The sequence below is a fragment of the Diabrotica undecimpunctata genome, chromosome 3 (genome assembly GCF_040954645.1).
Source record: "Diabrotica undecimpunctata isolate CICGRU chromosome 3, icDiaUnde3, whole genome shotgun sequence".
NCBI classification, from domain to species: domain Eukaryota; kingdom Metazoa; phylum Arthropoda; class Insecta; order Coleoptera; family Chrysomelidae; genus Diabrotica; species Diabrotica undecimpunctata.
In genome coordinates this window covers 12,574,362-12,600,780 of record NC_092805.1, presented here as the reverse complement: position 1 = coordinate 12,600,780, position 26,419 = coordinate 12,574,362, and the positions used below count along the sequence as shown (strand labels likewise).

At 33.1% G+C, this 26,419-nt stretch overlaps 1 protein-coding gene across 5 annotated transcripts in view; it reads left to right on the top strand.

The window, feature by feature from the left end:
- Nucleotides 1–9,204: 9,204 nt before the first annotated feature.
- Nucleotides 9,205–26,419, top strand: part of Stacl (SH3 and cysteine-rich domain-containing protein) — a 707,685-nt gene continuing 690,470 nt past the window's right edge. For 4 of the 5 annotated variants that reach the window (XM_072525276.1, XM_072525274.1, XM_072525275.1 and 1 more), the window contains exon 1: nucleotides 9,209–9,421. The gene's annotated coding sequence lies outside the window, so the exon portion shown is untranslated. Of the gene's footprint in view, nucleotides 9,422–26,419 lie in introns of all 5 variants that reach the window. The other variant, XM_072525271.1, reaches the window with a different exon arrangement.

Here is a 26,419-nt window from a genome sequence, read left to right as displayed (position 1 = left end):
ATCCTACAGCATATACAAGGAATAATACGAGGAAAATAACAATACAATACATAAAAGGATTATCGGAAAAGCTTAAAAGGATAGGAAATAAATTCAACATTTCAACAACATTCAAAACAACAAACACGTTGAGATCTATTTTGTCCAAAACCAAACCTAACAATGAACAAGAAACGACAAGGAATTGCATTTATAAAATACCTTGTGAATGCGATTAGTTTTATTTAGGTGAAACATCAAGGCCATTAAATGTTAGAATAAGTGAACATCAATCCTATATTAAAAATAGAGAATTTGATAGATCTCAAATATGTAAACACGCATGGGATAATGAACATAGGGTTCAATGGAATGATTCAAATATAGTCCTAAAAGAAACGGATGGTAAAAAGAGAAAAATCAAAGAAGCGGCTCTAATTATGCTAAATGAGACCAATTGTGTCGCGAATTCCTCGGCGGAATGTAGTAGGATCTGGTTACCCATATTGAAAGAGGAAGTTATTAAAAGGAAAATACCAGTATTGGTAAGTCAGTAACATATGGAGAATACATCATTTATGTTTTTTAAATAACAAACATATAAAATCGGAATTTGGTGTTTATTGAAGGTAAACTAAATGCAAGATCAAATACTTACCATGTCGGGATAGTATTATGAGGTTTTTTCCTAGTTTTTCCCTCATAATTTACTATGGAATCACTAACAGGAGAATTGTACTGTCATTATGGCATGTATTTGTCTTTTTAAAGACGAATTACATGTTATGATCTTTTCTGACGGATATTCTCAAGTTAAAGTTGATTTTATGTAATCTAATGAACTATCTTATAAGTAAAGTCGTCCCAGGAACGCAACTCAACAATATTGGCAATATCATTTTGAAGTCGTCTACTTTAAAATGTATAATGTATGTCTGAATTGTCAATATATATGAGTCAGATAAAATTAAATTATTAGAAGAATTTTTCACTAAGTAACAAAAAAAAAACAAAATTTGTTTAATTTATTAATGTTTGTATTTTGAGAACAATTTCCGAAGTGGAAATTGAAACGTCAATAAACGTATTTTAACCTTTAATTGTGGCTTATTCCCATTTAAATAGTAATTAATTTCAAATGCCACAAGAAAATAGCTTCAGAACAATATTGAGAGGTTTGGTGGAGGAACATGCCTTGGACCGGGAGGATTGGGGCAATAGGCGTCTCAAAATGTACTGTATTTACAAGTTGGATTTTGGATCCTGTAATATATATTATCTTAGATGGTTGGTACTTGGTATCGATTTTTTTTTAATTTTTAATTTTTTATACATGAAATCAAATGTTGGTTCAGGGAACTGCTGATAAAAGTATTAGGAATGTGTAAAATGCGTGATACAATGCTCATCTTATTCAATAAGTGTTCATATATCCTTGTCCGTTTCTCCCTCCTCCTACGATGTTGTTCCGTCAATTTCAAAATGTCTTCTGTCATCCATTGATTTTTGTTGATTAAGTTACTCCTATTTTTATTAACTTGGTTTAAAATTCATTCCATGAATTCTGTCGATCTTCTAGTTGTTCTCCGATGTTTTTTATTCTATTGTTAAACTCTTTTTTAACCCTTAACTGATCTAGTAATGTAGCAGTAATGTAACTGGTCCCGCGTAGTCAGTGAGACTACCGTTTCCTCTTTTTTTTCTTCTTTTAATATAGACATGACTCTGTCCGTTTCTCAATTTGGCTCCAGTAAGTTGTCATTCCATCGTTTTTGTGTCTTCCTACTGATCGTCTTCCTATTGAGGAACCGTCTCTTGCCGTCTTTACTAATGTATTTGTTTTCATACGGCTTATATGATCGTTCCATTCTACTCTTCTATTTCTTACCCAGTTCTTGATGTTCTCCACCTTGCATCTACGTCGTATATCTGTACTTCTAGCTCTGTCCCATAGTGTCTTACCATCAATTTTTCTAAGTGTTTTCATCTCTGCTGTTTCTAACATCCTTTTTGTCCTCTTTGTGTAAGGTCGTGTTTCTGCCGCGTATGTCATTATTGGTCTGATGACTGTTTTGTAACCGTAAACATTCTCTCGTGCCAAACTACGCAGCAGCTATTTAACCCAGATTTCTTATAGATCGGAGCAAATGTTTCGTTAAAACCATGGACGTAGTTAGAACATACTAATCTTCCGGCAAAAAAAGTATCTTTAATCCCTGGCATTATGGGAAGCAAAATAACTTTTTGTAAGTCCATTGAGGAAAACTTTACATGTATTGGTAAGGTATTTGCAAGAACAACATCGGATTTATAGAATTCGTTAGCCTTTTTTGCTTTATCAATATGAGTTTTATAATTGTCTAGAAGAAGCAAGATCCATAGACCAGGTAATGGCCTATAAATACCTAGGTCATGAGATTCGCATAGAAAAAGATAACCAAACCGTTGAGCTTCTCCGTCGTATAAGACTGACTTGGGCAGCCTTCGGCAAGCTGAACCATATTTTCAAATCGTCTGATATACCAATATGCCTTAAAAGAGAAACGTTTAATCAGTGTGTTTTGCCAGTGTTAACTTACGGTGCGGAAACGTTGACCATGACAAGGAGAACAGTTCAAAAGATCCCTGTGTGTCAAAGGGCGATGGAGCGTGCTATGTTGGGCGTTTCACTACGAGACAAGATCCCAAATCGCCAGCTACGACAAAGAACAGGAGTGACTGATGCAGTAGAGAGAGTAGCAACACTGAAATGGAACTGGGCAGGTCACGTGGCTCGAATGACAGATAATAGATGTGTGGTATTATCCCTAAAATATTACAATTCATAAAAAGATAAAGTTCAAAAGGAACGTGTAATACATTTCCCATTTGTTTATATAAAATATGTTTAATAATTCGAATCGAGGACACCCATAAAATAGCCTGGATTAGAATGTGTAAAGTCAGCAGAATTATGAATCGCCGACGCAAATTTGTCGTAGGTTATGTAAAACAAACTTGACCCACTAATGAACGACTGCTGACTGTTGCAAGGTCTATTATAAAAGAGACAACGACTTTTATCTTAGAGATCAGAACTAAATTAACGTCAAGATAGCAAGTTGATGTAACGCGTATCAGTAATTATGAAGTAGTCTCATAGCAACGTCAACTAAGTACTGAATTTAATTAAAATAAGTAATGTTAAGAAAATAGTGTACAGTTGTGTTCTAAATAAATGGTCATCAAATATAACAACCCCATCATTTACCATAGATGGACAAAGCGGATACTGGAATGGAGACCAAGAGATGATGCCTACTGAAGCAGAGGTCGTCCACCAACACGTTGGACTAACGATCGAAAACGTTGTCTTAGGAATTGGATGCAAGAGGCACAAGATCGAAATAGATGGAAAATTATGAGGGAGATCTATGTCCAGCAGTGGATAAGCGAAGATTGAATGATGATGATGATGATGAATTGTCTAGATTTTCCGGAGGTATTTCTTTATTTTCCTTGTCTGTTTTTAAAAACTTCACACTCTAGATATTTGTCCGATTTTGTCATTTTTAAAGAAATGTGCATTTCCTTAATGGTAGACCTATACATTTCTATCGAACAATAGCCAGGATGTGTTTCTAGAAAGTTTGAAAAGATTAAAGTAATTGATAAGTCTCTGGGTAAATATCTTATGTTCGGTGCGTTATGTTGTCTACAATGACTTACAATTGGATGAAAGCTTTCAATTTGTGCTTTAATTATATCTCGATCTAATATTTTTTTTGGTACTTGCCTCTATTTGCTTTCACTGCTGTACCCAAAGGGGCACGTTTCATTGCATTTCATAATTTGGTAATAACTGAATCATTTGTATAACCCAAAGTGCGCAATAAAAAATTACGACAAACTTTAACAGTGTCTTCATTGTCTTTGGGCAAATAAAACTGTCGAGTTTTATTTTTTTTGTATATATTTTCTGTGAGAGCCATACTCGTCGCTGGCCATAGTCTATAGCCAATAGTTAGCCATTTGTTAGCCAATAACCTTTCAATTTTTTTTTTTGATCTTTATCAGAAAAAACATTGGATGTTTCTTTGTATCTCGCAAAAATTTATCTTCGTCTGTTAAAATAGGTCTCTTAAGGTTTTCTTTCTTTTTGCTTTTAACTACTGGTTCATGCTTTTCTTCGGGATTTGCCAAAACTATTTCAGATTCCGCGTTTACATGATGTGTGGCTCCTTTAGCTGTTTCCATCCCCGACTCGTTAATCATTAGTCACGCCAAATTCTTGAGTTTCCATTTCCAAGATGTCAATATCAATATTTTAATTAGCCACGTCAAGTACATGAAAAACAGGTACAGTAAAACTCTTCTCTGCAGCCTTAGTTCCATCATCCATTTCCGATTCATTGGTTTCAATATTTTTATTGGTCACGTTAGGTTCTGTAAAACTCTCCCTTAGAAGCTCAGTTTCATCGGGAAGAAAATCTGGATCAGCAATGCTGTCATCATCATCCTCATCGCTTTCAAATTCATCATTGAATTCTTGCAATAAACTCTTTTGGATCCTAAAACAAAAAATTGTATCTAGTTTGTTTACAAAAGTGACAATATTTGCATTCGAATCGATTTTGATTACGTAGGTATATGATCCTGTTTTTGATTTAAATTCATTGCTTATATTTGGTGAAAAAATGTAATTTTTAATTTAGCTAAGAACTACTATAAGGGTTAAGGTTTTTTTAATATATTCTAGTAAAGTAGATGTAGGCCCAGAGATAACCAAATCAGAGGTTAGTCAGGCATTAAACTCAATGAAAACCAATAAATCTGCTGGTCCAGATGAATTACTAAGCGTGCTATTAAAGTTGGTCAAAGAGAAAAACCTAGACATAATAGCAGAACTGTTCAACGCTATCTATACTACGGGAATCATCCCTAGAGAAATGATGACATCAGCATTTGTGTGTTTGCCAAAGAAAGTAAATGCTAAAGAGTGCAGTGACTATCGAACCATAAGCTTAATGTCACATACCTTGAAAATTCTGTTGAAAATTATCCACGCCAGAATTCACACTAAACTGGAGCTGGATATTAGTGACACACAATATGGGATCCGCAATGGTATGGGTACCAGAGAGGCACTATTCTTCTCCAACGTGCTGACGCAGAGATGTTTGGATGTTAACCGTCCTCTTTACGTTTGTTTTATAGACTACAATAAAGCGTTTGATAAAGTAAAACATGACCGACTCATGGAAATTTTAAAAAATAAAAACCTAGATGAAAGAGATTTAAGGCTAATAACAACCCTTTATTACAATCAGCGAGCAATAGTACGAATTGAAAAAGAGACATCTGAAGAAATGGAAATAAAGAGAGGAGTCAGGCAAGGCTGCATACTATCACCTCAATTATTTAACGCTTATTCTAAAGAGGTAATTCGAGAAACTGCAAGATGAAACAGTCGGCGTACGGGTAAATGGAGTCTTAGTTAACAACATCAGATATGCAGATGATACATTAATAATAGCCGATAGTTTACAAGACCTGGAAAGACTCATAAGTAAAATAGTAATGTGTAGTAGGGAGTACGGACTCTCGCTCAATATCAAAAAGATGAAGTTTATGAAAATTTGTGAAAACAACCATAATACTAACGAAATCTTGACAGTAGAAGGCCAGCAGAGTAAAAGAGTAAAAAAGTACACTTACCTAGGAACACTTATAACAGAAAATTAATGACTATACTGCAGAAATCAAAGTCAGAATCGGAAAAGCACGTTCTAATTTTATGAAAATGAAAAGGGTCCAATGTGGCAAAGATTTAACATTACATCTTAAAGTACGCCTAACAAAATGTTACGTACATAGTGTACTATACTATGGAGTGGAATCATGGACGTTAAATCTAGACACAATGAGATGACTTGACGCCTTTGAAATGTGGACCTATAAAAGAATTATTAGGGTTTCCTGGGTAGATAGAGTTACGAACAATGAAGTACTGAGAAGAATAGGTAAAGAGAAGGAAGTTGAACTTACAATTAAGGAAAGAAAGCTACAGTATCTCGGACATATGATGCGGGGCGAGAAGTATGGCATCCTGCGACTCATAATGCAAGGAAAGATAGATGGCAGAAGAAGCATCGGAAGAAGACGAATTTCATGGCTCAAGAACCTGATAGAATGGTTTGGATGCAGCTCAAAACAAATATTTAGAGCTACTGCCTCAAAAATTAAAATAGCTATGATGATAGCCAACCTCCGTAGCGGAGATGGCACCTGAAGACGAAGAAGAAGACGTAAAAGTAGATAAAATTATAGCAGTGTAATAATTTTAACTCACTTCTATGTTAGGTTACTATTAATATAGGTGTATGTAATTAACAGCAAAATATACCACAATAAAACTAAAGGTTTTAGTACATACTGTGAAGTAAAAATTGTATGTTACTGAATGTCTTTAATAACAATCGTTTATTCTGCAGCCCTAACCTTGATCATGTACAAAAAAACTTACCGTGAACAGCTTGGCTCATTTTCACCGTCGTTAACACCGGTATTACTGTTTATCATAGACAATATGAGACGAGTACGCCCACTTGGATAACTATGCGACATATTTGAATACTCTTTTTAAAAAAGATTTTATCTCAACACACATGTACTCACACAACTTTTTTTGAGGTTATGCGTTGGTTTCTTGAACTGAAAAACACAGTATCTACCATACACATGTACTTAAACAACTTTTTTGGAGGTTATGCGTTGGTTTCTTGAACTGAAATACACAGTATGGTAAAAACATTTTTAATTGAAGATGTTGTAACAATAAAATGAAAAACAAAGTATCTGGCATATACTGTCTTTTACACTTCTATATGAGAGATACTGTGTTTTTCATTTTACAATTATTAGAAAATAAACGGTAAATACAGTAAAACCTCGATATAACGGACCTCTATTTAGCGGACTTCGGATATAACGGACAAAAAATCCGGTCAAATGTAAAAAAATAAAAACATACTGTTAATATTACACATGCGTCTCATATATGTAATCCATATGGCATAAAAAAGCAAACTTTCGGACATAGAAAAACAAAAACAAAATAAATAAATTTGCATTCACCTATGATGTAGGACAGAATAGCAATCTTGGAGAACGAATGAAATTGTCTCGTAAAACTTCACTGGAAGAAGCAATCTTAAAATGGTATGGCCAACAACGTTCTGTGGGATCCTGGTCCGAGCAGTAGAATTGATATTTGCTGCAATTAAATTAGCAAATCATATGGACATACCAGAGCAAGTAATGGATGGCTCTGGCGCTTTCGTAAAAGGCACGAAATCATGAATAAAAGAATTTACGGCGAAGCTTCAACTGCACCTAAAGAACAAACAGAACCTTTTAGGCGAAGTAAGTAACGAAATGCTATTAGAATCTTAGATTTACAATGTTGACGAAACTGGTTTGTTATGGCGTACTTTGCCTGAAAGCGCACAAGCCTCCAAATTTGAAAAATCGGATTCTGGAAGAAAAATCAGCAAGGACAGGATCTTGGCACTGTTTTGTGCTAACGCTGATGGATCGCATAGATTGATACCTGTAGTCGTTGGCAAATCTCGTAAACTTAGGGTTTTAAAAGACGTAATGCATCATATGCCCCTTTCATATTATAGCTCTAAGAAGGCATGGTTCACCTCAGATATTTTTAATAATTGGTTTTTCATAGAAAATTATACCTTCAGTGAGAAAATTTCAAGAGGAGAAATTGGGAATACCTTCAGAAGAGGTGAAATGTTTATTGCTTTTAGACAACGCTCCTGCTCACCCTCTGAAAGTATTCTACGTTCAGAAGATGGAAACTTCAGGTGTATGTTTTTGCCAAAAAATATAACATCGCTTATTTCACCCATGGATCAGGGAATAATTTTGCAGCCAAACGAATATATCGCAGAAAGTTTTTAGACGAAGTAATGGTTGTATTGTACGATGGAGATAATGCAGAAGATACAAGAGCGCAACGTACTTTGCAAAACTTAAGGTTTTACAATTTAAAATCAACAATTTTTAATTTTGCTGCAGCATGGGAGGAGGTGAAAGAGCAAACATTAAAAAATGGTTGGAAGGATTTGTTTGATGGCCAAGATGCAGACATAGATTTAGAAGGGTTGAAAGTTACTAATTTCTGTAGGACAATACGTCATAATGCCGGAAAACATGTAGCTGAGGAAGATGTTTTACAATCGCTAGAAGTAGATGAAGGTGACCCTGGGTATAACATCATGACTGAAAGTGAAATAACAGATGAAGTTATGAACCTTAAAAATGAGAACAGAAGTAAAGATAGCAAACAAGACGACAAAACAAGACTGTTAAAAATGAAGTTATCAGAGGTAAGATCGCATCTCGACGATCTAACAACATTTATTGATTATTAAATTAAACTGTATTTAGGGAGTTGATCATAGAAAAACAGCAAACATGGAAAGAGCAAACGAAACTTGTTCAAAACGGGATTACCGATAGCAAGCGGGTCGATATTAACAGCAACGTCACTTCACGACGAATGTCCGAAGACAATTACTTAAATAGAATTTTGTTTGTATTTTGTATTTTTTATATATATCTAATTACAGTGTACATATATATTTTAAAAACAAAGTATTTTGATTTATTTTAACCATATTTTTATATAACGGACTTTCGGCTTTAACGGACACCCCCTCCCCCCAAGTAGTCCGTTATATCGAGGTTTTACTGCACTGTGTTTTACTATTCGAAAATCTTCAAAACCAAGTGATTTACGAGGATTTTAAACCTAAAATATAATAAACAACATTAAGTTATATCCATAAAAGTAAAAAAGTCAATTATGAAGAAATTGTTGGATACTGTGTTTTTCAAAGGGGGCAGCCGTGATAATGGACTTACTAGTCCGAAAACGTTCTGTAATGTAACCCGAAAAGGCATTTTAGAATGTGTATACCTGTTATAAAGTATTTGTTAAATAATTGTTTTTACTATTCATGGTATACAGCCAACAACAGGAATTTGATTTACCTTGTGGATTTTAATAACTGTTAATATCTGTTACAAATATTTTAATATTTGTTGCAATAAAAGCATTCACACATTGTGCCATAATTTCTTAAATGTGATATGTGCGCGCGTCGTTGGCACTACAGGTAATATACACTAGGTGAAAACCGTCGTTGGTATTCGTAAGGCCGTGACGCCGTTTTCCAACTCGACGCCGTCAGTTCAGCTGCGGCCACGGACGGAAATAACCGCGATACGTTGGCTATCGTCGCGACGCCCGTGAAAAGACGACGCCGACGCCAGATCTACTCTAAAGCGCTCGTTTCAAACTTTTTCATTTTTTCTCTTTCGTTGGACTTTGTATTTTATTTGTGTTGGTGTGGAATTATAGTATGACTGCGATATGGCATAGGTATGTGCAACAGTTTTTTTCTATACAGGATTTTTATATATGTTAGCAGTGCTGCATTTTTAGATGTTGCTATACGCCTTTTCTATTTTGAAATTTTTCCGATTCCGATACCAAAAATATTGGATTTTAATATTAAAATAGTTACCACACACAAACCTTTATTATATTATTTAAAGTAATTATTAATACTTTGTCTTACACAAGAATATATAATATATATATTATATATATATATATATATATATATATATATATATATATATATATATATATATATATATAATCAATTTTCCTTATGAGGGCGTAGGGGTATAAATTATTCCTAAATACTATATTAATTTCCCTGTTCTTGCTATTTTTCGCCATTTGTTTCGCTTAATGCTATATTTTGTAGTTTTTTTAATATCATCTCAACATTGAGTCACTTTAGGTCCTCTTCACCTTTTTTCTTTTATCGATATTTCTTCCAATATTTAATTAATGGATTTTTTTCATTTATTCTGTATAAGTGCCATAACCGACCAAATTGTCTCCTTTCTAAAGACTGTGTTATTGATTCAATATTTAGATCTGTCAAATTTTTTCACTTCTCACCTTAATTATTCGTGAAAAAACTTTTACTTTTATAGGTATCTCAGATCTTTTGTTTTAGCTGCTGTTATTCTAATTCTTTCCTATTTTGTCAGCACCTATACTTCATAGTTATATGTAATTATTGCCTTGTCTTCTTTTTCGTATGCCATCTCCTCTAGAAAGGTAGGCAGTCATCATGGCAATTCACACTTTAAATACAGCTGCTCTAAAAAGATGAGCAGAAATGCAATAACACGCAAGCTTTCAAATTATTTAACCAGAAGATTTATCTTTTCTGATCAACACCTCGACATTCGAACTCTATTAACCCAACTTATTGGTAATATTCTTCTGTCGATCTCTAACTTGAAGGTTACCAATCCAGATCGGTCTCTATATTGCCTTAAAACTGACCTTTTTGTCTCTGGGTGTATTTTTTTCCTATTGGTAAATTGTTGATATTTATTTTTTGCATTCTTTTGTTTATTTTTATTGCATTTGCTTCATACCTTATATTAAGAATATATTTTACATCCCTTTTACTTCTCGCTACGATTTTCACATCGTCAGTATAATGGGTTAGCTCACTGCTTAACTTTCTTGATTACTTCTTCCAAAAATAGCAAGGAACTTAGAACCCTCCTTTGTGTCACTTCTTTTTTAAGAGTGAATAGTTATAATCTAGTTATGATCGGACACAGTTAACTATTTCGTACCGCTGGTAAAATTTGAAAAAAAAAACAAGAAACATACTAATAACTCTTAGTATGATATTTATTTATATAGGATATCGACTGGTCCTACGAAGACTGAAGTAACTTATTTTTCAGGCAATTGAGATAATTATAAAAATATATCTACATCGTTACCAAAATTCATTAATCTATAAAATAGATGTTTTTATAGAATTAAGTGATACTTTTGAATAAGTTACTATAGTGTTTCATGGATATATTTTTAAAATAATAAATAACAGAATTATTTGTTTCTTAACTTTATTTATATAAAATATTACATTTTAAAAAAAATACTGATCCAAGTTGCGGTTTTGTATTTTAATTCAATTTTCCTTCCCTGACTCTTTTTCGCTGTCAACTGAATCAACTTCGGACTCGACTTTAGGAGCTACATAACTTTTTGAATTAAGATTTTTATAAAATCCATGGTACATTGTGAGTATTTTGCCAGTATTACACAGTCACAGTAATCCTTTTAGCTTTTTCCTTCAATTGGTAATGGTGCATCATACAGTTTCGGTGAAAATTTTGATGATAGTGGAAGGCCGTCCTCTGCATTTTCGATTTAATTTTAAGTCACGACTTCATCATTAAATTTGTATTTAAACATTATAGAATTTTGTCAACTTTTCAATTCTTGGTATCAGTCAGTTGTTTAAAGTTAAAAAAATTATCTTGGGATATTTCCGTAATATCTTAAACTCTTCCTGTAGTTTTAGCTTTTTTAGGCGATTGCCTTTTCTTTGCATTTTCAATAGCAGCGTGCATACTGTCACAATCGTTCTAACAGCGGCCTTTTTCCAGAAATCTGTAAATAATATCAATGTAAAAATGTGCAGTAGCAAAAGCAAAAATCGAAAACACAAAACGATTCCTATTTTGTCCCCCACAATATGTTTTGCCCTGAGATCTAAAAATTTTCAGATGTAACTGGCAATTTCATTTGGACCTCTTTTAGCTACCTGCTCATGTCAGACATAGCAGTAACCCTGATTATTTCCTACATTTTAAACTGTAACGTTATATGTAGACTATTTGCTTTTGTAGTAAAAATCACTAAGTTAAACAAAGGGGAAGATAAAACCTTTTGAAGGACAAAGCAAGCCACACACAAGTTCTTATCATTTAGTGCAAGCGGTTTGTCTACGTCTTTTAAGTTTTTGATAACTTCTTTGTTTTTCATATGGAACTCGTATTTTTCGAGCAATTTTGGTTTTTCAGCATCTCCATTAAAAACAGAAAAAACGGTACACTGGTGCTGTTTAGATTTAAATAACTCAATATTGAATTGTTTATTGAAAATATTTCTATAATGGCGTGATGTGGCAACTGTAGTGATGTTATTTTATTCACAATACTCGTTGTACAATCGGTACTTTTTCTGGATATTTAGCCCTTCTTCAAGGTACATCTTCGTCGTATCCTTACACTTATAATGGGAAGGTACTACAAGAAACTGATTGATGTGATTTTTTACGTTGTGTATAGGTTGTGGTGACATTTATCTTTCTCTAATGATCCACCATCCTTCAGTTTTAATAACGCTGTAGTGATTCAAATGTCTATACTAAACTTTAAGGATTTTCAAGAACATAGTTTTCTTCATTGCAAATATAGAACTAATATTCACAAAAGCCTTTTCTTCAAGACCGTTGTTCTGCACTAATGGTTAAGGGAAAGTAGCCTAATTTCGGATACCATTTACAATTAGTGTCATATTTTTCACCTAATAACACATTTTAAACTTTTATCTACTCAAGAGTACTTGCAGAGTAATATAGAAACTAATTTTATTATCATAGACAATTTATTGAAAATCTTTTTTACAAAAAATATTGTTCAATAAAATTAGTGCTTTTGTATGTCAAAAATTTTAGGGCTCCTAATTTCGGATACCCTATCCGAAATTAAGACACCATTTTGTTCATCATAAGAATAGTTACACATCTTGACAAAAGTTGCAAATATAGGTTTTCTTCTTATCAGCATTGGCGCACATCTCATGACACCACTTGAAGCACTTTATACACCTTATCCACTTCTCACCGTGTGTATCTTCGGAATATAAACTGTCACAAAACATACATTCTGTGTCTCCATCTTCATCGTCTACATCCATATCAGAATCATCATCCAAAATAAGGTCATCACCAGGATGTGAAGTGTCACTACTACTCGATTCAATTTTTTTCTTTTGCTTTTTTTGGCGTGGAGTTTTTTTCTGTTGACTTGATTTAATTCGTTGCTTATTTTTGGTTTCTTTTCTTTCAAAGACTTTTTTCTTTCTTGTTCGGCTACACTTCGTTTAAGTTCATCTTTATAAGGTGTACTAGTTATTATCCAACTAGAACCTTTTCGAGGATTTTTTTGTTTGTTTGTGAGGTATAACTGCAAGAAGGCAGTGGACTAATATCCTCAGCTCTTATCATAGTTGCCGTAGTTTCAGTTGCATTTCCATTGGATGATTTATTTGTTAAGTTATGTTTTGGAGGTGTCCTTTCGATAATTCTTTGTGGTTCTGGTCTTGACTGACCTCTTGTTGGTAATACTTCCCCATGATTTTGATTTATGGGTGGTGGTGTTCTTTCTCTTTGTCTCTCCATTATAAAATCGTGATCAGAAAAGTTATTTTTATTAAAAGGATATATTCCAGATTTGCAAAAACCATTCGCGGAAATTTCTGCAGTAGCACTTTTCAAATATGCCGGGCACATAAGCTTACAAATTTGATACGAGTTTATGGTGCGTCCAGGATTTTGCCTTAACCACATCTCAATTTGTTGCGAATAATATGTTTTAAATGGTGACATAAAAGACAAATCTAGAGGTTGTAGTTTGTGTGAACTGTGCGGCGGGATACACAAAATTGTAACGAAATTTGCACGTCCTGCTTCTATCACATCTATATTTCTTGTGTGGCTGTAGTGACCATCAAGAATAAGCAGCACTGGGTCTTCACGGGATGGTTTCACGTGAGCTACGAAATGCTGTAGCCATTGGGAAAAAATGTGCTGCTGAATCCAACCTGATGGATGGCAAGCTGCAATAGAGCCAGGCGGCGATCCATCTAATAATTCCACTTTCATGTTCTTTCTTGGAAACACGAATAATGGAGGGACAAACCCACCAGCAGCATTCATACAAAATACAACAGTAACTAATGCGCCTCTTTCAGTCGCGGTAACAGATCCAACCTGTTTTTTTCCTTTTAATGTTATAACACGAGTATTCTTGGACTGAACCGTTGTTATGCCGCTTTCATCAACGTTATAAACTCTTGCGGGGTTGAAGTTAACTTTTTCCATTGACGTTTCTAAAAGATCATAGAATCTGCTGACATTTTCTGGGGTAAATCCCTTAATTCGGGCTTTCGAGATTCCTTGTGGTTTTCTAAGGGACAAAACTGCGTTTCGCCTCATAAATCCCCTTAACCATTTTTTACCGGCAGATTCGGCATGGGCAAATGGATGACGAAGACCATTTCGTAAAGCTATTTGATATGCAAGTCTCTTGATATCAGCGGTCCCAATTCCGTAAAATCGCCGGTCCATTTCTAGGCAATACGAGACTAAATCTGCTTCCATTTCTGCAGAAAGTACTGGTCTTCTTCCAATTTTAACAGCAACCAACTGCTCCGGAGTTTTATTTTCTTGCTTAACATAATCTTCCAAAGTTGATTTCGGAACAGCAAATAACTTCGAGGCTTTAAGATACCCCATTTCCTTTCCCCTGACGGCACGGATAGCACGTATCATTCGGTCTGGATCCCATTGTTTATGTTTTTTACTTGTTTTTGGCATTTTCTTCTGAAAAGAAACAAAAGTTTTTATGCTAACATGATCATCAATTTAAGGTTCCTAATTTCGGATATCCGAAATTATGGGACTTGTACTATCCGAAATTAGGAATTTTTTATTTTTAAGGTTAGGGCTCTCTAATTTATATGTGATTAAAATCTGCTTTAAATTAGTAGCAAAATCAAATAAAACAGGTTTCTAGCTTACCCCTGCCAAAAGATCAAACTTCAAACAGGAATAAAAACACGAAAAAATAGGCTTTGAAATACGACCGAAAAAAAACTGCACAATAACGTTTGGTGGTTTCGGCACTGCCATCTAACGGGGAGCAGCTCTACTACCTAAACAATTTAAGATAATGTTCTCTGTGGTATTCAGCGTGACATACGTATAGGTTTCTGTTCGCAAATAAAGAAACTTTTTTAGATACACCGCTATCCGAAATTAAGACACTATCCGAAATTAGGCTACTTTCCTCTACTTGTTGTTTGACAACCTGTCTCACATGACGAGCAATGACTTTCTTGTATGATCTTTTAACTTCCAAAATTAATTAAAAAGAAGGTATCTATCTTCTCTATATGTGTTTTCATATGGTGCACCAATCTGTTTTTCTTTAATTTTTATACTTTTTCAATTTTCGTGTTCAAGTCCCAGATTTAGACTATTTTTAGATTTTTCATCCACTCACTCACTAACGTTTCTAATTCTTTTACGTTACGATAACCAATGCTATCGCCTCGGATAACAACGAAGACTATTGTAACTTTCAAACAATCCATTTGCACTTTATATATGTTTCACGGTACATAGATTGAATAAAAGCCAAACAAAAGCGATTTGAGGAATCTGAAGAAGTAAAAGATAGATACGGATCAGGTAGACAGAAAAGAGTTATGAATAACAACAAAACTTTAGAGTCTTACGTGTATTACATAAGAATAAATTTAAACCATACAAAATTAACTTATTGTAAGAATTAAATGATGATGACTTTGATCGTAGATTAGAGTTTACTTATGTAATGATGGATAAAATTGAAAATAATGAAAATTTCGTTAACAGAATATGTTTTTCCAATGAAGTAACCTTTACATTGTGTGGAAGTATAAATTAACACCATTTAAGGTACTGGAGTGACGTAAATCCACACTGGATGCATGAAAACCATACTCAAGGATCACAAAAATTAAATGTATGGGCAGGTATAGTAGGTACCCAGTTATTTTTGCCATTGGTTATCGAAGAATTATTTAGATAATACATTTTCCGGGCGAAGGATTGGTAGGCGAGGTAGAATTGAATGGCCTCCACGTTTACCTGATTTCAATCCTGTAGATTATTTTTATTGGAAAATTCAGTTTACAAAACCAAACCAGCAAGTCTTGCAGAGCTAAGGCAACAAATTATCGATGAATCTCGAATAATTTCTAGACAATCATGGAGAAATGTGGTAGACGAATTCTACCATCGATTAGGGTACTGTCAACTCACAAATGGAGCACATTTTAAACACTTAATAAAGTAAACATTATTTTAAAAAATGTAATCTATCAATTGATACGGTTTAATATAGTTGAAAATAGTTAGTATTAAAAAATTTATTAAGACAATTAGGCGTTGCCAAACTTCTGTTTTATGTATTTAAGACCTTCCAGGCTACATAAAATCATAAGTGTTACATATGGTTGAACTTGTATTGAATAGGAGATTTCAATAACGACTGAATATACAGGGTGATTAATTTAAAAAACCAAAGTTATTAATAATATAAGATAAACGGCAAATTTGGCAACATTGCAAATATTAAATATGGAATCTCCGTATCCCAAAATATGTGTACCTCAAATTTTGTACAATTATGACTAGCAATTTATGAGATAATTGACCGTTTCCAAACTCTGTATATTGCTTTAATTTTAATTTTTAGTACATTTAATATCTAATCTAAAAGTTATTACACCTTTTTAAGTGGCTAGTTTCGAAAACTTTCTAATATTTTTTTCTATTCCTTTTTTTTTTTAACTATGGTATGCAGCCAACCACTGAGATTTTGCTTTTTATTAGTTAGTTTCTAAAAGGGTATATAATATTGATAGGGGGTATTTTAATTAAAAATTAAAAGAGTACATAAAAACTGTACAAATGGCGTTATCGGTAATCTGCACGGATGTAAAGAAACCAAATTCGTTCGGGCGAAAAATCTCATGAGCTAAATATTTGATTTATCGCAGAATTTCACGTTTCCGCTATGTAGACTTAACTGCAATTTTTGCCGTTGTAGCACGTATAATATTTCCATTATAAAATTGAACGTCAGATATTGGCGTTTAAAACCAGTAAAGGGCACCAATTTCAATTTGACAAAATTGTAAATTATGAATTATTAAATATGGCGAATAAATATTATTACTGTATCACGTTAAAACTAACATTTTGCTACAACTAAATTGTAGGGATGAACATTCAGTAACTTTTTTTAATATATTTATGTACACTTTTTCCTTCAGCTTGTTTGCTATCTTTATAGCTTCATCAGGAGTACAAAAAAAAGTTCTAATAAAATTTTCAAACTACTAAGAGATTCTAGTAATGATAGCTTCGGTGTTTTGAATGTAAAGAATTTGAAATTGGTTATTAAAAGAATGATTATGATCTCGAAGGTAAAGTGTGTAAGTAGAATCTGTTAAGTGATAGCAGTCAACAACGGATATGATCCGAAGATCATCAGCAAACTCATTCACAAAAAAACAGCTCAGAACCTTACACTAGACTGCGTTCCCCAGACATCTAATCACCACACCCATTTACGCTTCCTTACCATACTGTCACCTCGGGGGAACAATTAAGGGTCTAACCACCTTCTGTTATCCCCGAGTGCTCTGTAGAGGGCTTCGAATATACTGTCGAGAGCTCCTCTACTTAAGTCCATTTTCAGGTTATGGACTTGGAAAATATTTATCTTCGGTGTCTTGCCTTGAAAAAGGCAAGATATTTCTTACATGACAAATTATTCGTCGAAATAAAAACACCAAGTTAAGTTAAAACAATTCTCAGCCACAGAGTATGAAAAATAAATGCAGGAAGCAGAGTCCCGAGAGCACTAAGCTCTCGGAGAGCCCGTGACGGACTGACTTTATTTTCCATACTCTGTGGCTGAGAATTGTTTCAACTTAACTTGGTTTTTTTATTTCGACGAATAATTTGTCATGTAAGAAATATCTTGCCTTTTTTAAGGCAAGACACCGAAGATAAATATTTTCCAAGTCCATAACCTGAAAATGGACTTAAGTAGAGGAGCTCTCGACAGTATATTCGAAGTCCTCTACAGAGCACTCGGGGATAACAGAAGGTGGTTAGACCCTTAATTGTTCCCCCGAGGTGACATGGCTCCTCACGTTGGGCGCCATGTTGCCGAAAGGGGGCATTTGGGACTGTAGGACCCATCGCCGGCTCTGCGGACTTCTTCCTGTCCTCGGAATTAGACCGGGTGTTGACCATCTTTGCTTGTCACTGATAAAATGGTTTAATACTGCTACTGGTATAAAATAACGGTTACCGTGACAAGTATCTCTTATAGGTAACAGTTCCAAGGAGCAGTTACAAAATAACAGATCAAAAATAGAAAACAGAACAGGTAAAATAGTCTAAGTATTCCTTGACTTACGGAAGGAATAACTTAGTAAACAAGAACAATAAAATGGTATAAAAGTACAATGCAAAGAAAATGTTTCTAAGTGTTTCTTGACTTACGGAAGAAACAACTTAGAATGAAAAGTAAAATACACAAGATAAAAGAATAGAAAAGTGCAGAAATATTCCTAAGTGTTTCTTGTCTTACGGAAGAAACAACTTAGGACAGAAATACAGATAGATGAAATATGTAAATATAAAACAAGGTATGGAAATATTTCTAAGTGTTTCTTGACTTACGGAAGAAACAACTTAGAGTGAAAACAAACAAGAGAATCAAATAAAGAAAAATAAGAATACAAATACTTATAAGTGTTTCTTGACTTACGGCAGAAACAACTTAGCATAAAATAAAAAATGAAAAGAACAAATATATTAAGTATTTTCTTAACTTAAGGAAGAAAATATCTTAGATAAAATATCGGAAATAATAATGCAACAATGATTATGAAAATATTTCTAAGTGTTCTTTGACTTACCGGAAAGAACTACTTAGACAAAGTACAAATCAAAATATAAAATAGAAAAAGCAAGATGAATATTTCTAAGTGTTCTTAACTTACGGAAGAACAACTTAGACACAAAATACAAGAAAAATAAACAATTAAAATAATCAAATAAAATATCAAACAATCAGTACATGAACAAATATAGATCAATGTAATATTCTAACCTGAAAAGGTCTGAATATACAATAATGCTAAAATAAAATGGTATATAGGAAATCAGAAATAAAACAATAACTTAGTAGGAACAATAATAGCACCGACTAGGTCTACAGTAGAAGAGGCAAGCTCGACTAATCGATGAGAGAAAATCTACCTGCTTTTATGTAAAACAAATCCTTTTTTTACGTAGCGAAAGTGGAATGTCCCTGCATCGAATCAATTAGAAATTTGGATTTGGCCAAACTTGGAATTCCCAAGTATTTTGACCGATATCCAAATTCCTTGATGCGTCCGGCACGGCTGTCAGCTCCCGGCTGACACGCCTCCGGAGGACAATACCATCATGTAGACTTTCTGGAGATATTAGAAATCTCACCAATTGATCAGTTAATAACATCCACATATTACTTTCACAGTTTAAAAGACCCTATAAACTACATGAATTGGAGTGGTGTCTACAAACTTAAATGTTCCAACTATGATGTTACATATATAGACAAAACCTATACATTACTGTCATCATGCTCTTTAGAGAAAAGACGAAAAGAGAAAACACTTCGACACAACATTTGAAACAATATAACCATTAATTCCATACATTTTACAAATAATTTTTAAATTGTCTAATTGAAAAACTAGAGGAACTTCATTTTTCTGGTGGATCATTGCAATTATTTAATATATACTCTCAACTAATATTTAAGGAAGCACTATGGGAAAGAGCTGACGGTGCAAGAATTGGAAGGAACGTCACTAATAACAATACCTTAAGATTTGCAGACGATACCGCAATTATAACAGAAAATAAAGCCTTAAAATAATTTTAGAAGAAAAGAACTATTTGGTTGGGTTTGTTTTTGTTAGGTGATATCCATTTCACGTCAAGCGATTTCATTCCGCATTATAAATGAAAATACCAATGTCACTATGCATTTTTAACAAATGCAATATAATTTTGAATAACTTGTTAGCATATTTCATCACTACCCATAAAAAATGTGCTAAAAATTTCATACTACCAAATTAAAATTGTTATTGCCGGCTGTAAAACACTTTTTCCACCTGGGTTTGTATAATAATTTATCATTTATGTGAAACGCGTATAAAATAGGTGACCCTGTTTTTAACATTCTGTTATAAAATATTTCAGCACTTAATATATATATTAATTTATAATAATAAAAACACTAGGGCGTGCATATAATTAAACATGAAATTTCAGCATAGTGTAAATATATTCTGGAAATTTTAATCAATCACTTTTACTGGGAATTAGCGTTTATTATTAGATCATCCATATTTATAGACGAATAATTTATCTTCCATCAGAAGGTCGTTTCTGTAGAGAATCATCGTAGGGTTAATTTTAGTAATAATTAATACCTTTTATGCATTGTTAAATTATTAACGATGAATATTTTTCGAAGCAGAGTAAAAACTAGCATATACAAGGGAAACTTTTATCCAAATGATCTAAAAATAAGTTATTTTGTAATTACAGCTATTTCTCGTCTCAGCCAAATAAGAGATTTAACCAATAAACAATGAATAAAGCTAACCAGACTTCAATCTAAATCCCCGTATGTAATAGTAACAGACATGTGTCATACGCAAATGAACTAAAATTAGCAAAGATTTTGATACAAAACTTCATTGAAAATTTATTTTAGATAATCATTTGCTTAGGAAAAAAGGATTTTGAATTATCCAGGCATCTGACAAGCTTTTTATTTAACACATACCTATAGCAGGGACTCAAAGATAAGAACAAAAACAGAGAAAATAAGAAAATATAAACATCAAACCAGAAAACAGACTAATACCTGAAAACATAAATGAGCTGTTGGAAAAGTGCAGAAATGTTATAAAAGAAGTAGATGAAGAAGTACTGGGATGGAATGTAAACAAAAAAAAAACAAGAGCAAATAACTGTTTTGATGAAGAATGTCAGATTACACCAAAAACAAAAAAAAGAGAACATATTTAAGGAAGCAACAGGGGCAAAGAACACGACAAGCAGAGGAGGAATATTAAACTACGTAAAAAAGAAAAGAAAATTTAAGGAAGAAAAAATGAAGAGAGTATGAACAAAGAGCTTAAAAAACTATAAGAACTATCTAAGCAACAGAGACAAGAAAGTTTTACCCGAAACTTACCAAAAGCAGAAAACAATTCAAACCATGGACAAAGATCTGTAGAGATAAGAAATTTAATATATTGACAAAACAGCAAGAAATACTCAGAATATGGACAGACAATTTTCAGAAAAAGTCGAGATTAGAGCAGCAATAGAACAGTAGAGAAGTTAAAGAACAATAAATCATCAGAATTTAATCAAATAGCATCGGAACTACTGAAGAAAGGGGAAAATACATGGGCTGATAACAAAGATCTTCTTTTTCTTCCTCTTCATAAGCAATTCTGCTTGTTCAGTGGCGGATGATAAATATAGTCTTCTGCAGGTCATGATGCAGGGTAGAGTCGATGGCAAAAAGGAAATAGGTAGAAAGAGGAAATGATGGCTGCGAAATATTCGAGACTGGACAAACATGACTGTAGACGAATTATTCCACGTTGCAAAAGACAGAAAGAAAAGAAACTTTTAGAAATGTGGTCGCCAACCTCCGTTAATGGAGATGGCATAGGAAGAAGAAGAAGTGGAGGATTAATATCTCTATGAAATGTTGTCGCTCCATCTTCCTTGTCGTCCAAAACTTTTTCTGCCAATTGGTGACTTATCTCTTGCTATTTTGACGAGACGGGTATCCTCTATTCTGCTTATGGGGTTATTCCATTTTTTTTTCTATTTTGTATCCATTCATTTAACACTGTTATGTTACATTTTCTTCTAATATCTTCATTTCTCATTCGATCTCTTAGCGTATTTCCTGTAATTCTTCTCAGTACTCTCATCTTTGCCGTTTCCAGTAGCCTTTGCATTGTGGCTTTGTCGGGTCTTGTTTCTGAGGCATATGTCATTATTAGTCTTATATTGAGTTTATAAATTCTTGACTTTATCTATAATTATTGTGTCTGTTTCGCCATATAGTGTTATTAAGGCATCCTGCCAGTCTATTTGCTTTTTGTACTTGATTTCTCAAATCTTTGTCCAGGTCTCCATAGCTGGACAGTGTAATTTCCAGGTATTTTATTTCCGTTACTTGTTCAATACTGATGTTATCAATTTCTATTTTACATTTGGTTGGTTGTTTGCTGACTACTAATGTTTTAGTTTTTTGAGATGAGATTGTCATGTTAAAGTCTTTTGCTCTTATATTAAATTTCATCTTAGGCTATTAATATGGCATTGTTTGCATAACAGAGTATTTTTATTTCTTTGTTTTCCATTCTATATCCTCTTCCTTATTTAACGCTTTTAATGAATTTATCCGAGATTCAATTAAAGAGCATGTGGCTCAATAAATCCCCTTGTCTTATTCTGCTGCCTATTTATGTAGGTTCTGTAAGTTGTCCATCTATTCTGACTTCAATTTTGTTGTTTTGGTAGATGTTTTTGATAGTTTTTATAATATTTAGGGGAACTTCTCTATTATAAGAGAAGATGGATTACATTTTTGAGTTTTACTCTGTCAAACGCTTACTTTAGGTCAATCAGACACAGAAATGCTGATCTATTATACTCTAGTGATTTCCCAGTAATTTGCTTTATAACAAATATTGCATCTGTACACGATCTTCCACTACGAAAACCCTCTAAGTTTATACCTCTATAGTTTTCTGACTGTTTTTATCTCATTTTTTGAATAGTAGAATTAGTTCGCTCGTTCTCCATTTTTGCGGTATTTTATTGTGTTTTATATTTTTTTTAATTAATGTTGTTAGTTGTTCTATCATTGCTGCTCCACAATACTTTAGTAATTCGTTTGGTATCCCGTTCATACCTACTGCTGTTCTTCAGCTTTTCAAGTATTTTCCGAACTTCCGGTACATTATTTCCTTTTGCAGACCGTAAAAATCATGTTTCATTTCTTTCGAAAACCGTTCCAATTGATCTTTTTTTATTTTTCTTACAAGTACATGTGCTTCGTTTCTAATTGTCTTGTAATTATGGTATGCCTCTTGTGTTTTGGTTGACATATATTTCAGGTAATCTTTTTACTTTTCTTTACATTTTTGCTTTACTTCTGTACAAAACCATGGATAACAAAGATATGGTTGAATAAGCAGTAACAACGGAATGGAATAGTGGTATTTTTTTAACATTTCATAAAAAAGGAGACCAGTTAGAATGTCGAAACTACAGTGGAATCATGCTGTGGAACGCAGCATACAAAATATTGTCTAACGTCATTTATAAAAGGCTTGGACCACATGTCGAAAATTAGCCACACCAAGCTAGTCAATCACCTCTGGTGGCTAGGAATGACAAATTTTTGCAAATCGCGGACGGTTTGAAGTAAGTCCAAAACTTTAAATCAGTAGATAAATACTTTACTTGTAAAATGCCTTCTGTTCTCTCCAAGCCATTGGTATACAACTGACCTTGTACCTGAGGACGTAAAACGGTCCCATAGAGACAAAAGCTTAAAGCAACGACAAAAAAATTAAGTGCGTGGCAAATTTTTTTATTTCATTTACTTTAAATATACAGAGTGTCTAGAAACTCTTCAGACAAACGAATATCGGAGATTCCTCTGATAATTTTAAGACAATTTAGCCCAATTCACCTAGTTCGATAATATTTCCTAAGGGAGCTAGAGCTCTTTGAAGATGGCGTCTTGTAATTAGTTTTTTTTAATACCGCCAGAACGTTTTTAGTTAGAAAAACAAAAACTTGTACGACTATTTATCATTCAGAGTTAAATCAATTTCATCAACTGCGAATTTCTAGTGCCGGTCATGGGCGTCCGTTTTATATGGTTCTCTTGGTAGATCAGTAATTTAATAATTACAGACTATGGAACGCATGTAAATTTCAACCAAGAAATGTCCAAATATTACCTTAGGTAGTATATCGTGTGATGATTTTAATCTTCAGTTGCAATTTGTAAATAAAATGAGAATAATAGTCAGTTTATGACTTTTTATTTTGTAGCATTTGAAATTTATTGGAATCCCCTCGTATATGTGTTAATTGAAATCCCCTTATATATGCATTATAATAACGAAGAATTTTTTCAATGTTTCTTAGTTCGTATCCTTCAATTTAAAACCCAAATAATCTTTCGTTCTTTTTAGGTCGCCGCCGTCGATAATAAATCATTTTATTGTTTGTTTATGTCACAGGCGCAAATTTCTTCGATATTTCTTTGTCCAAACCGCCCGATATTGCGTTTTTAAATTAAGAATTTGCGTCTTAATTTTCGTTATGTCTTGTTTATGTGTTTTAAACCCAAAGTGTTTTGTTTATTCCAACTTATGCGATCAATTTTTTAAGATAATTTCGTCACTTTCGTTGGAGCCGCGGTAAAGAGCGGTGGTCTTCAGCGTTATGTCCAAATTTTACGTCAAATTTAAAATGTTCCTCGTTGTTCGTCTTTTTTTATGAAAAATATGTAAAATATAGTAGCAGTTTAATGGTTCAGTTACAGTTTTAAGTGAGTTTTGAAATATTGCCATTGTATCCAGTTGTACCCTTTCCTGTTTTTAAGAAGCCAAGTCCAGTTTAGTTCGCAAGGTTTGTGTTCCAGTGACCCATTTTCCTTTTTGTTCATGTGTCAGAGATTCCCAGCCATTGTTGAGTTTTTAAGAAGTCCAGTTTACAGCGCAAGTATAATTTTTGTGAAATCCAGGTAACTTTCAAATTTTAAAATAAAGACAGACATTTTTTTAATAATAAGAATTTGCTTTCATTGTTTAAAAGGATAATTTTTTTATTTGTAAAAATTTTTATATTTACCACAGTTTATACGTCAGTATCATTAGTAAGTTTTTGTAGCATCTCCTGAATTTGTAAATCAGTAGAACGCATGTAGGTTTTTTATATTTTACGACTATTGTGGTAATATTTTGTATTTTTTTTGAGCATTCTTGTGTTCTCTATGTTTTGTAACTGTTTGTGGTAAGACACAATAAATGTTAAATTTTGTTTTTTAACATTTTGTCTATTCCTTTTTAACTAACCCTTTTTGAGTTTTATTTGAAAAAGATATGTTTTTATGTTTAATAATTATATCTCAAGTTACAACTAGCTGTTGTAATGGTTATAATTAGGCACCTCAAAGTGGCGCTCTATATAAATTACTAGAGGTGTTTCCTGTTTCTTTCTGTTTTGTTTGTCCCAAGAGATTTGTATAAGTACCCCTTTATTTCTTTTTTTGTAGCTGCCCAAATACGAACCCTTATCGTTCACTTATCCACGACCCCAGCTCTCCAGCAACCCCCTGAGTGCCGTTCGCATAGTAGCGTTTATTTTGCTTGCCCTATCTTCGCCCCATAGTTTCCGTCCCCAATTTTCTACCCCCATAATCTTACCCTATGGTAAGCAAAATATATTTCGTTACAATTTTACTAACATTTGTATAGTGTTCATTTCAGAAAAATTTTTATAAGAAAAATATTGTATTTTGATACTCTTTCCTGATATTATCTTGCGAAAATTGTCGTAGGGATACACCAAATATTTATGATGAAATTGTTAAATGTTTATTTTATTTCTATATTAGTTAAAGTATAAGATTTATTTTACAAAACAAATAAATATTCTGTTTTATTTTTAGACATTTATTAACAACTGTATGGAGTCAAAATTATTCACAAAATTAATAACAATGAACTTTAAGCTGCTTGCAACATGGCCGTTAGGTAGGTTTTATGTGAAAAGCCACCAAGTATCGTCTTAGTAACACCGTGTAATGTTTAAATAATTTATGAAGGAAAGCACCGGAAATTATTGGTTGTTACTTCAATTTCATTTGTAAATTTGTAATTTCACTGCAATTTTCAATCACTTAATAATTGAAAATACACTTTCCTTACACACAAGCATATCTTCAACCAGGAGGCTGCTCCGTTGTGTACCAAGTGCAATACTCAGTTGTCAGTGAAACATATAATTGTTGAGTGTCTGGTGTACCAGAACGAAAGAATCGCGTGTGCCCTTAGTGATAATTTAAAAAGTATACTAACGTCAAATTTACAGTCTTTATTAAGTTATCTTAAAATGACTAAACTATATACCAGATTGTAAAAAATATTTTTTTTTATGCAACAATATGTATCTTACTGTTTGTGTATGTCCCCCCGCTAATAACCCTTAGTGGTTGATGCGGGTATATTTGTTTAAATAAAAAAAAAAAAAAAAAAAAAAAAAAAAAAAAAAGAAATAAGTAGGTATGCTTTATTCCGTGTAATTTTCTACAGCACATATTAAACACAAACTAGATATATAAAATGAGTTAATGAGTTTCCGATTCCTATACAGATTTCTAAAACATTATTAAAATTCTTGTTTTGTCGTTGAGCTGTTTGTTAATCTAATCACTTCTGAATGTGGTTCTCTTCCAATTGTTTTCATATTTTCTTGTCATCTGACAATGAGAATCACTATTTATTGGAAACTGCTCGTAT